Consider the following 13,055-nt stretch of genomic DNA (forward strand, 5'->3'; position numbering starts at 1 on the left):
TGATCACTTGCCCATGTATTTTTCTAGCATTTTTGTAATCTCTTATTCCAGGCTGCCACATTACAAAAGTTTGTAGGGCACCACTCTTGCATCATACCATATTTATTACTTTCAATTATTATTACTCTGGAATTTATAGTAATGTATATAGTAAATATTTGGATTATTTAATTTTTTTCCAAGTGGTTAGTTTCCAAATACCAATAATTAAATAATCAATCATTTTCACCATTGATATGCTGTGATCTCTGTATCATCTACTAACTTTGTTCCTGGACTTTTTATTTCATGCACTGATTTATCTATTTCTGGTTTAGGAATATATATCACCATCTGGACAAATTTCTTTAACTTTATTTTTTTTCAACATTTCTTCTCTTTTGGGGTGCCTGGGTGGCTCAGTCAGCTAAGCGGCTGCCTTCTGGTCAGGTCATGAGCTCAGGGTCCTGGGATGGAGCCCCACATTGGGAGCAGGGGGAGGGGCAGAGGGAGAAGCAGAATCCCTGCTGAGCAGGAAGCCCCATGCAGGCAGTTTGCTTCTTCTTCTCCCTCTGCCACTCCCCCTGCTTGTGCTCTCTCACTCTCTCTCTCTGTCAAATAAATAAAACCTTAAAAAACAAAACAAAAAATTTTCTTCTCTTTTTATTAGTCATTTTTTTAAAGTGAATTTTAGAGTCATATTGTCAAGCTCTGAAATACTATCTCATGGGATATTGATTGGTAACACATAAAATTTTCAGGTACAGTTTTTGAGAATTTACAGATTTCAAAGTTGAGTTTTCCCAACCAAGAATGTTGTTAGTATTTTTACTTATTCAGTTCTTACGTGTCTTGACACTGGATATTTTATAATAAATATCAGTTAGTTTTAGAAAACATGCTTAAGTGTTTATGTATATTGAGAGTAAAAATGAAGTTAACTATGTACTGTCTTTTTTTTTCACTCTTTTTTTTATTATTATGTTATGTTAATCAGCATACATTACATCATTAGTTTTTGATGTAGTATCTTTTATATTGACTTGGAGTAAACAAAATGAAGAGAGGAGAAATCTCAAGCAAAGTATACTAAATATACTTTGTTTTTCCCACCTGTGTGTTTTTCAGCAAAATTTTATTACAAAAAAAGAAAAAAAGCTTTTATAGACAATTCCTAAAATATTGTGTGGCAAAACAGCTGTAGAACAAAACATTAAGAAACACATTTGCTCTCCCAAATAGTTGATGAATAAGTGATTATTGTAATTGCAAATACCATAATAAAGGAAGATAGGCAGATGTATGGGACTTGCTCTAATTTCTTAAAGATTAAAGATTAGAAACCACTAAAGAGACGACATCAGCCAATGCTTCATTATACCCAGCTGGTCTGCCTTCGTGTGTAACTTTGAACTAGAGTAATGAGTGGTATACAAATATGCTCAAACACACCAGGAAACAGCAAGGCTCAGCAGAAGCACACATATCAGAAAGAGACCTGCTGAGATTTCAGATATTGGAATGATCAAGTCATATTGTAGAACAATTATGGTAATATATTTAAAGATGGGAAAGCCAGAGAATGGGAAATGTTCACCTGGAATATTAAAAATAATAGAAATATTAAGGATAAAAAATTTTAACAACTCAAAATAAAGGGACACCAAGTGTAAAGTTTTGAGAAAAATACCCAGAGCTTAGTTAGGGGCATGTTAACATTGGGATGTTTATTATACATTGAGGTCTAGATGTCAGTAGTCTGTAATTCTGTTAATGTGGAGTTCAGGAGAGAAGTCCAGTCTGGAGATAGACATTTTGGAGTTGGCATGGTGGTATGTTTCTTTCCATATACAACTAAGAGTCAATGCACAGTAATGGAAAAGGCAGAGATTTGTTTCAGCTTAGAGTAATGATGTTTTCCAGACAAAAAACTTAGAAAGAAAGGTGTAAGTGTTAGGAGTCTAAGGAAGGAAGTGATTATAACCTGGTGATTTAGAAGAGAGGAGAAAGTTAGTAGATGATACAGAGATCACAGCATATCAATTGGCATCGTGTGTCCTCCAGCACATTCATGTCTTCATATGCAGTTTGAAGACATGATGCTTAGAGCTGCAGTTATCTTGAGACAAAAATCAAACCCATTTTTCTAAACCACTGACATTTTCCCAAAATGTAAAATAAAAGAACTATCTTTACCTTCTAAAAGTAAAAATTAGTTCACATCTCTCAGGTGTTGTAACAGCTGTTAAAACAACGGTAAGAGACTACAGTAAGAATAGAACAGTTAGAGCAGGATCAAGAGGCCTTTTGAGTCTTGTTCCTTTTACTAGTATTCTATATAATCTTGTGCAAGTTCCTTAATCTTTATGAGTCTTAATTTCTTCATTTCTAAAATAAGCACATGGGGCTAGATAAAAGATTATTACATTTCTTAGTTGGAATGCTGTAAGTACATATAGCAATACAATTTGTTCACATTTTCAACAATGACAGGCCACTGACAATTCAGAAACCATAAATAAGCTTTTGCACAATTTTTGAAGGTAGAATTAAAAAGCGGATGGGTAATCATTCAAAAGACACCATCATCTTTAGAAGCCAAAAGGTATTTGTTAAATGTAAGTTTTCCAAAATAAATCCCATTTTCTTTAAAAATAAGCACTAGACTTTTAGATCAGAGAAAAACATGCAAACTACCTATATCTGTCTCAACAAGTTATTTGACAATTTTTTTAGGATAAATTTTGCCCATAAAGGATTAAGAAGTGCAAATGTTCCATAGATGGTAATATGATTATATCAATTATTTGCTGATTGAGTAACCAAATCCCAGGAATTCCAGCAGTACATTTTGCCTTGATATTTCTTTATCCTCTCTTGAACCAACCCAGTAAGAATTCTACAAATGTTTGATGGGTACCACATATGTGACTTTATAGTGGGTGCTGGGTGCACCAGAATGAACATATGTTAGTCCCTGCTATGCGGAACACATAGTTCATAGTCTAGCTTTTTGACCCAGTACTTTTAGCCTACATATTACTTTGGCTCTTGGAGCCAGGATCTACTTGTTCCACTAGATCCCTCTGCATTCTTTTTCTGTAGCCACATTCTATATCGCTATACTAAGAAACGAAATACTTATCCAAGTCAGCAGCAAATAGATACATTATATGAAAATTAATTACTAAAATGAGCAAAGTGGGAATTCTGATTTTGGGTAAGATGGGTTAAGTAGATTCTACCTTGTATATCTCATCAGATATAGCTCTAAAACCTGGACAGAATTCAGGGAACGGAATTCATTTGAAGTGTTTGAAAAATAAGTAGTGGCTGGCAGACAGGGGAAGAAGAGCAGAATTCAACATACACCAAACTGGCAAAGGGTTTCCCATTTTCCCCTGGTATACCCTGGCCTGAATGTAAGACAGCTCAAACACCAGAAGAGGGCAGCAAGGTGCAGACAGAGTTCCAGGAGAAACCCTCTTCTTCCATCTGAAGAGTGGAATAAAGGTCTCCAAATATTCAGAGAAAGTTGGGGGAATCCCCTCATGTTTTTCTTTCTCAGTTCTCTCATACTCTAGCCTCCAGACAAACTTACAGTGGCTGTGGAATGAGCAGCACGAATATGTGGCAATAGGAGCCTGGAGGTGTTAAAAATTCAAAGGGAAGAAGATCTTCCTCTCTAATTGGAGAAGCTGTGATTCTAAGAAGGTTGAGTGAACACCTATTGCTTTTCTTCTTTCTGTCACACTGCCCATTGTTCTGGATGTGCACACAGTTACTGAAAGAGTGCAGCGAGTGGAGTACCTAAAACCTCAGCTTTCTGGTAAAGGACCAAAAAAGGGAAAGGACTTGGAAAGGGGAGACCATAAAGTCATTATAAACTCTTGGGTTCACTCCTGAGCTCTGAATTTGTGGATCTGATTCTAAACACATAACAAAAGATACTGAGAACTAACAGATGGACCACCAGTGACCACCCATGTACCAAGCTAAGGGGCTCATATATGCCACAGATATGGGCAACCCTGAAAATGTTTGAAAATGAAACTGACATTGAACATAACCTTCATGTCATTAGACTCACAGAAGAAGAGAAAGAATATGGTGTTTAAAAGTATTTGAAGAAATGATGGCTGAAAGCCAGTGAAATTTGACTAAAGACATAAATCTACAGATTCCAGGAGTTCAACAATTCTTAAACATGATAAACCCAGGGAAACCTAGACACATCTTAATCAAATGGCTAAAAACCAAATACAAAGAAAAAAGTCTTGATGGCACCCAGGAGAAACGACCCACTACTTTTAGGGAATAATGACAAATGGTTTTCAGAACCTACAGAGCTCAGAAGGAAGTGGAGCAAAAATTTTAAAGTGCTTCAGGAAGAGAATTGTTAACACAGGATTCTATATTTAGTAGAAATATCCCATCCCAAGAATGGAAGTGAAATCAAAACATACTTAGATGAAGGAAAACTAAGAGAAGTTGCTGCTAGCAAAAATTGTATAAAATAATTGCTAAAATAAATTCTTTAGAGAAGGAACATGATACCAGAAGGAAAGTTGTACCATCTGAAGGGAGAACAACAGAAATGGTAAATATCTGTGTAAAAACTCCTGAGTTCTTTAAAACATATTTTATAGTTAAAATAAGAAATTATAACAACTTGGATGAATCTCAAAGGCATTATTCTGAGTGAAAGCCAGTCTCAAAAGCTTACCTGTGACACAATGCCAATTATGTGATATTATTTAAAAGACACATGTCACCTCTTCTATGACATTTACTTTAACCTCCCAATCTAAAGTGGCTACAACCTCCACGTCCATCACATCTGATTTTATCTTAATCACAACATAACCATTGTCACAATATAAGTTATTTGTTCATATATTTGTTTTCTTATTTAGTATCCATATCTCCCCCTACCCCATCTATTTGTTGGTGAATTTGATGGTTTTATTTGCCAACAATGCCTACTATAAAACAGACACTCAGGGTGCCTGGGTGGCTCAGTCAGTTGGGCTTTGGACTCTTGATTTTGGCTCAGGTCATGATCTTGGGGTCATGAGATTGAGCCCCATATTGGGCTCTGTGCTCACTGGGTAGTCTGCCTGAGATCCTCTCTCTTTCTGCCCCTCCCTCCACTCGCACTGTCTCTCAAATAAATACATAAGTCTTAAAAAAAAAAAAAAAGCAGACACTCATTTGCTAAATACATTTATAGTTAATGGCTGAATTAACTGATATTTTAGTAAGGCTGATGCTGACACATTTGGGTCAAGTGGATTGGAATGTGATGTCTTAGTAACTAATATCTTATGAATGCTTGCTAGAATTCCAGATGTTGTTCTAACACTTCCCATGTATTCCTTCATATAATCATAACAATTACATGAGGGAAGTACTATTCTTATACTTAGTTTCTAGATGAGGAAAAGAATCATAAGAAGAAAATAATTTGCCCAAAACCACACACACATATTAAGTGGTGGACCTGGGAAGTAAAAGGAAATCTGACTTAAGAACACTACTTACCATGATGATATCTTCCCTGCTTCTGCCTAGAGGCAAGGTGAAACTGAGATTGTGCATCAATACTCTAAGCATGCTGTGATGAGGGCTAGAACTTAGAAAAAAAAGAAAGGAACACATATGAGGCATAGATCAAAGTGTTGATGACAGACTGGACATGGAGCATTGGAAGTGGAGGTTAAAGGGTATCTCTGACTTGGAGAGCAATGATAGCACTCTTTATTTACTATTTCTGTAAATTGTAAGAGAAGAGAGAAAACAGGGTTTAGAGATGGGATATACACCTGAAAAGGACTAGTAGGCAATTTGATGGGAATAAAATTTTAGATTTGGGAATCATTAATACACAATATTATGTTGCCTGATTGAAATGTTTCTATGCTTCACATTTTCACAATTTTTTATTTGGGGTACATTTTAATATTGGGGTGACATGAATCTTTTGCTGATGTCTTGCCTCACAGTGAAAGATCTTTGGAAATACATATTAAGAGAGAGTAGAGAAAGAAAAAAAAAAGTTTAACGATTGAATCTTAAAATCTAGGGTATAAGAGGAGAAGACTTAAGAATCATAGGAATCCATGGAGGAGAGTAAGATCCCAGCCTTCTCTGGTGTCACCTCAGTGCGTTAACTGATTTTCTTCTGGCCAACTACCCTCATCACCCAGTCCAGAGGGACTAACACCACATGTAAACTAGCTCAAGTCGGTTTTTTTCTTTTTCATCAATAAAAGTTTAAAGTAAATTTCGATGCAAAAGTTTGTGAAATAGATACAATGTTCTCCCTCCTCCAACCCTTGACACCAAGAAACATTCCCTGCTTTGTCTTACATACGACAGCATAGGGTAGGTGGAGCTGGGGTATTGTTCCCCAAAGGGGACGTTAGTCCCAAGTCAATCCCCAATACACCCAATTCTCCTGGAAATCATTAAGATTTCTACATTGATGAGTTTTGCCTTTCTGTGTCTGATTAATCTCTTGCTGGGCATTAAACATTTTAGTAGAGCTAAATTTAAGTCTTACTTCCTGAGTATCACTGGGCTACCCTTCTCTCTCTTAGGTGAAAACCTTAAATTTGTTTAGGTCCAGGGCTTACCTGTCCTTTTCTGTTACTTTTGGCCCTCTTTGCAAAATAATAATAAAATTTCTCATGCGTTTTTCATAGCCACAGAGCCAAGATCAAAAACTGTGAGCTTTAAAAGTTTGGGGATTCTATGAACCATGTGAAACAGGTATTTTTGTACAAAACCGAGGGCAGAAAAGATTCCAAAAAGATCAGATTAAGGATGAGAGAAAGATATAATAAGGTTTCATTTTTCTTGAGAACTCCAAGGGGGAAGTTAATATTTAAGGGAAAATACTAAACGTATTGAGAAAAGAAGTTAACTTGAAGAAAATTCTCCCATGTTTAAAGGATTTCAGGAGAAGTCTAATTGAATGTTTGTAAGAATGGCTAAAAACAGTTCTAAACTACCAAAAATTATTTTTCGAAGTTTCATAACATTTATTTTCTGGCTAATGGGATGATTAAAATGTCAACCAAAAACGGGTACAGTTCAATTATAGTCACACACTATGCAATTAAAAATGCCTCACAGCAAAATAAACTTGTTATTATTATGGGGGGCATTTTTATTAGATTAAGAAAACTATTGTCAGGTTTGATTGAGGTGATACAGTAATGTCACCTTAATTCCCATAAATCAAATAAGGAGCCTGGAAAGTGAACTTTTAAAAACATTTAAAAAGGGGCGCCTGGGTGGCACAGTCGTTAAGCGTCTGCCTTCGGCTCAGGTCATGATCCCAAGGTCCTGGGATCGAGTCCCGCATCCGGCTCTCTGCTCAGCAGGAAGCCTGCTTCTCCCTCTCCCACTCCCCCTGCTTGTGTTCCCTCTCTCACTGTGTCTCTCTCTGTCAAATAAATAAATAAAATCTTTAAAAAAAAAAAAACATTTAAAAATTTTCAGCCTGGGGGCGCCTGGGTGGCTCAGTCGGTTAAGCGTCTGCCTTGGGCTCAGGTCATGATCCCAGGGTCCTGGGATCAAGCCCCGCATCGGGCTCCCTGCTCAGCGGGAAGCCTGCTTCTCCCTCTCCCACTCCCCCTGCTTGTGTTCCCTCTCTCGCTGTGTCTCTCTCTATCAAATAAATAAAATCTTTAAAAAAAAAAAAATTTCAGCCTGAAGGAAAATAAAGGCATATTCTATTGCTTTAGCAATCTTAGAATGGTAATTACCCTCCCAATAGGTGAGTGACTAGGAACATTTGGCAGACCACAGGAGTTTAATGCTTATAAAATGGCCTTTTCTTCAGTTTAATAGCAGGTGTGTAGTGTTGGTTACCTCATTTTCACTCTCATTAGGCAGAAAGTACAGTGATGTTAGATTATTCAAAACTAATCTCCAGATTTTTCTGTCCTCTGCATTGGTAGCTTCATAGATAATATTCATTAAATTTTTAATTAGCTTTTATATATAACACAGAAAAGAAATATTAAATAAAAACATATATATCTTGATTTAAGCTGTAGTTTCATGTCTGATATGATGTGCCAAAACCTTTATTTCCATTATATTTTTAATGCACATGTGAAACTTGGAAAGAATTATGCAGTGATTTCTTTCAGAAAACAAATAAGAACCTGCCTGGTAATTATTACCTCAATTTGCCTAGTTGCTTAGGAAATAACCTAGGAGCCATCCTTCATTTTTCATATCTGACATTCAATTCATTATCAAATATTATTCACTCTGTTTTAAAAATGTAACCCTCGGGGAGCCTGGGTGGCTCAGTCTGTTAAGTTGTCTGCCTTTGGCTCAGGTCATGATCCCAGGGTCCTGGGATGGAGCCCTGAGTCAGTCTCCCTGCTCAGCGGGGAACCTGCTTGAATCTCCCTCTGAAACTCCCCCCGCCCCAGCTCATGCTCTCTTTCTCTCAAAAATAAATAAAATCTTAAAAATAAATAAATAAAATAAATAAAAATTTAACCCTCAACCGACCTCTACTGACCATGTCCTCTACTGCTGATCTAAACCAACATTTTATCTAGCTCTGGACCCCTCAGGAGCCTCCTACCTCCATTTTTGCCCCTACATTCTGTTTTGCACTCAGCAGTCATAACCGTCCTGTAAAATTAAAGCACATAAGGTCATTCTGCTGTTTACAAATCTGCCATAGCTTCTCACCACACATAGAATAAAATTCAGCATCCTCCCTGTGGCCTACAAGGCCTCTGCGCTCAGGCCTTTGGCTTTTTCTCAGACTCTTTCCAACTCTTTCCAGACTCAGGGTCTTCCACCCAGATCATTTCCCCTCATGCCTTTCCATGTCTGCCACTTTATTTCCTTCGGGAGTTCGTTGCTTCCTGGAACAAACCAGGCTGTCTCCCAGCTTAAGTCCTGTATATTGGCTCTTTCTGTGTTAAAAGCTCTCTTTCTCCAGATATTTCCATGCTTCACAGCATTTCCCCTGAGGGCTATCTGGTCATCCTATCTAATATTGCCAATTCCTCCCAGTCCCAGCCCTCCTGATCTTCTGTGTCACCTTCTGTGTTTTCCTATAGCACATTGTCATCTTTTAAAATACCACATAATTTAATTATTCCCCATCTCTATTCATTATTTGTCTTCCCCTGCAAGATGTGAGCTCTCTGAGGCAAGGATTTTTCTGTGTCTTTTTTTGTTGTTGATTTTTGTATCCCACATGCCTAGAACAATGTCTGGCATAGAGTAGCCCCAAAATAAATATTGTTGAATGGATGAATGAATGATTTAGACTTAGCTGTATGGCAGTGTGTCAGAGCATAATGCAGATTTAAAGAAGAAGTTTAAATTAAAATTAATAAGCATCATGGCAATAGTCTCATAATAGCTTAAAAATCTTCTATCTTCAGGAAATAATAAAATACAGTACTATCTATTGTTATTGAATCCAGTTGTTGATCCAAAAGAATTTTTTAAAGGCAAAATATATGATTGAAGAGATTATTTGAGTAATTCAAGCAAAACACTGATGTTATTTCTATCATTCCATGTTAGTAGATAACTCTCTACTTTCAAATTAATATCAACATATTTTTGGTAATTCAATCTTTTTGTAGTTAATTATAGCAACTTTTTTACATTTTTCTCTATTTTTCCTTAGTAAATGAGTACATCCAAAAGATATTTTATGGATCCTTTTACTCCTTGATATTCTGCTTTCACATAGTTTAGGTCTATTTTTCTCAAAAATTGGAAATCTTTTCATTAGTTTATTTGTACCCTTTTCTTCTTCCTTAAAAATTATTAAGATGTGGAGCACCTGGGTAACTGAGTTGGTTAAAGTTCAGGTCATGATCTCAGGGTCCTGGGATTCAGTCCCATGTTGTCGGGGGGGGGGGGTGTTCCCTGTTCAGTGGGGAGTTTGCTTCTCCTTCTCCCTCTGCCCCTTTCCCTGCTTGTGCTCTCTTTTTCTCTCTCTCAAATAAATAAATAAAATCTTTAGAAAAAAATTTTTAAGATATAGCTGATTTAAAAAAAGGTGTTCTTCCATATACATGCTAATAGTAATTATTAAATTAAATAATTTAATTAAAGTAATTAAATAAATAATTAAAATTAAAACAATAGTAATTATTAAAATGAATTAATAAAGGAAAAATGCCACATAACTTGAAATAATTATATAAAAATTTTCAAGAGCTTTTAAATAAATTATTTAATAGTATTACCCACATTTGTACTGGGAATTATTCTGTTTTTTTTATAAATAATCTTATGTAATACCTTCTATTTATCCACTGCACAGTAGACTTTTATTTGATTGATTTGGTTTCAGTAAATAAAGCATATTAGTCAAATATCATCTTTGATATCTATGTCTATCTAGTGAGTTATATGGCAAAAAAAAAAAAAGAAAGAAAAAAAGAAAATGTCCCAAAATGTTGCAGAAGTCTAGAAAGTATTATATGGTTCTTGGTGAAGACCAGTGAAAGAGACAGCTACTTTTCCACGAGGATTAATTTATCTCTTCTTTTTTTGAAATTACATTTCCAAGTTTTAGCTGGGTGCATAGTCACTCAGCAAGGGCCAGCAAGACTCACTTGCATCCAGATTTGGCCCTATGACAAATTTATACCTGAAGAAAGGTGAGCCAAAATAATATGTGGCTATTTTAAGTCATGTCCTTAAAAGGAATAGATATATATACTAAACTTGGTTTTCACTCCTTCCCCACTGCATTATGAATATGTTGGAAGATCTCGAGAAACCACAATGGGTGTAGAAATCCTACCAGTCCTGAACTGCAAGCCTCCAGACTGTTCAAGGTTTTCTGTCTTATGTTGAAGCTTTTATTTCAGGATCATTTTTTTAAAGAGTTTGTTTATTTATTTGAGAGAGAGAGATAAGAGAGGGCATGAGTGGGGGGAGGGGCAGAGGGAGAAGCAGACTCCTTGCTGAGCGTGGAGCTCAAAGACACAGGGCTCAATCCCAGGACTCCAGGATCATGACTTGAGTGGAAGGCAGACACTTAACTGACTGAGCCGCCCAGGTGCCCCAGGGATCATTTTGTTATAGTAGTACAGATTTAACTAGTAAGACCAGTGAATACAAGACAAAACTTATAAAAAAACAAATGTGCATTCAGGATTTTCATACAGAAAAGACAAAATCAATTTTTGAAATTTTAGGATTTGGAGAACTTTGAAGATATTACTCTGTTGCTTCCTAGCATCTAATGTAGTCAATGAGAAGCCAGTAACAGTGCTGGGGGACCCAAGATGAGTCCATTGTTTCTCAACTCTAGAACATTTTCCTTCATTATTTCTTTAATAACCCCCGCTCCCCCATCTCTTTTCATTGTTTCTGGGCTTTCTGAATTTGTTTTTAACGTCTCCTCCATTTTTTCTCATATTTCTGTTTATTGTTTTCCCTCAAACTCCTGAACTCTAGGGTAGCCAGCAGTAAACATATTGAAAAATAGCCCTTCATTTGAAATCTTAACTCTCATTGTGCGAGGAGTAAGGAGGGACTATAAGTGCTCTCTATTTTTTTCAATGTGTTTTGAAGTGAGTCTCATCACTTTCCACAGACTTATTGTTGCTTGTTTCTTACAAGTTAGAGTTTTAATGGTCAGCCGCTTTAAGGTGCCACCTCACTAGAATAGTGAAGATAATAATAAAACTGGAAATAATAGCTGGGATTTAGTGAACATTTACTGTGTGACTGGCCTGATTATAAGAATTTTGCATCTATTCTTCATTTAAGACTTCCCTGAGGTATTTGTCATTATTTCCCTTTACAGATGAGGCAAATGGGGCAAGGAGATGTGAAAGGACTCACCCCAAGTCACATAGCTAACAGCAGGTTGAGCTGAGAGGTAAACCTTCCAGGTCACATGCCCTAAAGGTTTTAATTCCTAGTAAATGAATAAAATAGTATATGTTTATCTTTTGTATTTTTCCACAGAACCATGCTGGATATTTGAGTTCACTGCTTCAGGTAAGTAGAGTTTTGCAAGAAAAAAGTATTGCCTGTGTTTATCTTTGGAGCCTTGTAGGAATCCTTTGAACATTTTATTGGCATATGTTTTAAATGGTTCTACTGCTGAGGAACTTCCTTTGTTTATTTCTCACTCATGACTTCTGTCCATCTCCTGAAGCCTGCTTCTGACCTTTATCTTTTCTTCAAGCTGTAAGAAAACAAGAGGTATTTCAAATTAGCCCTGAATTTCTCATTTGGCTGAGCTATACCAGAGACAATGGGCTGATAGAGAATAAGCAAAAGGGATTGTATTTGATCTGGGGATTGTTTAATTAAGAGTTCTTTTTGGAAACTGCCCCAAAAGATGTTAAATTGATTAGGAAGCTAGGAGGAAGTGTGAGAAGGATACAAAATTAATTTTAACTATCTCTTTTCCTATTTTCAGAGACTATTGAGTTACTAAATTATTGCCGAAGTGTGTCAATATTAAATGATGCTTCAGAAACCAGTGTCACCAGAAAGTATATAGAATTATGATGCCTCTAATCCTGGAAGTAGAGATATAATTGGAAAAATTTTATCCAATGTGTTTGAAATTCATAAAGTTGTTTCAAGTCACTTGATATTTTAAAAAGTAACTTTCTTTGATGCTTCTACAGAGTTAAAGATTAAAGTTCATATTTTACCATAAATATTACTCTGTTTTTGTTCATTGGTATTGGTTGTAGTAGTTCTATCAATTCTATAAATTAATATTCTCAAATTCTATCTAATTCTCCTTTCTTTGCAAGGGATTTGTTGACTTATGTCTAAGACCACTTTTTTTTGCCTTCACTGAAAACAGTAAACATATTACCGAGAAACAGATGGAAAATTATTACAAGATTCTTAGCTAGATCCTTCATGAATCTCCTACTTTCCATCCCCATTTGTTTACATTTTGCGGGGGAAACATTAAGCAATTGTAACATTCATCAGATCACTTCATACTGATGGATGAGACAAACTTTCAGAAAAGCCAGCTGGGGAAAAAAAAAAAAGGAATTAAAAAATGGTTTAATGGAAATGTACTG

General features: G+C 36.0%; 1 long non-coding RNA gene across 2 annotated transcripts in view; it reads left to right on the forward strand.

Annotated features, from left to right (window-relative positions):
* LOC135363638 (uncharacterized) overlaps positions 1–12,636 on the forward strand; it is a 100,372-nt gene extending 87,736 nt beyond the window's left edge. The window contains exons 4-6 of one of the 2 annotated variants that reach the window (XR_010409516.1): positions 11,804–11,878; positions 11,968–12,000; positions 12,428–12,636. This is a non-coding gene — a long non-coding RNA (uncharacterized LOC135363638). The remainder of the gene's footprint in view (positions 1–11,803; positions 11,879–11,967; positions 12,001–12,427) is intronic. The other variant, XR_010409517.1, reaches the window with a different exon arrangement.
* Positions 12,637–13,055: the final 419 nt, after the last annotated feature.

This window comes from Mirounga angustirostris, unplaced genomic scaffold, assembly GCF_029215605.1.
Source record: "Mirounga angustirostris isolate CCGP_5_RB_7025 unplaced genomic scaffold, mMirAng1.0.hap1 SCAF_2, whole genome shotgun sequence".
NCBI lineage: Eukaryota > Metazoa > Chordata > Mammalia > Carnivora > Phocidae > Mirounga > Mirounga angustirostris.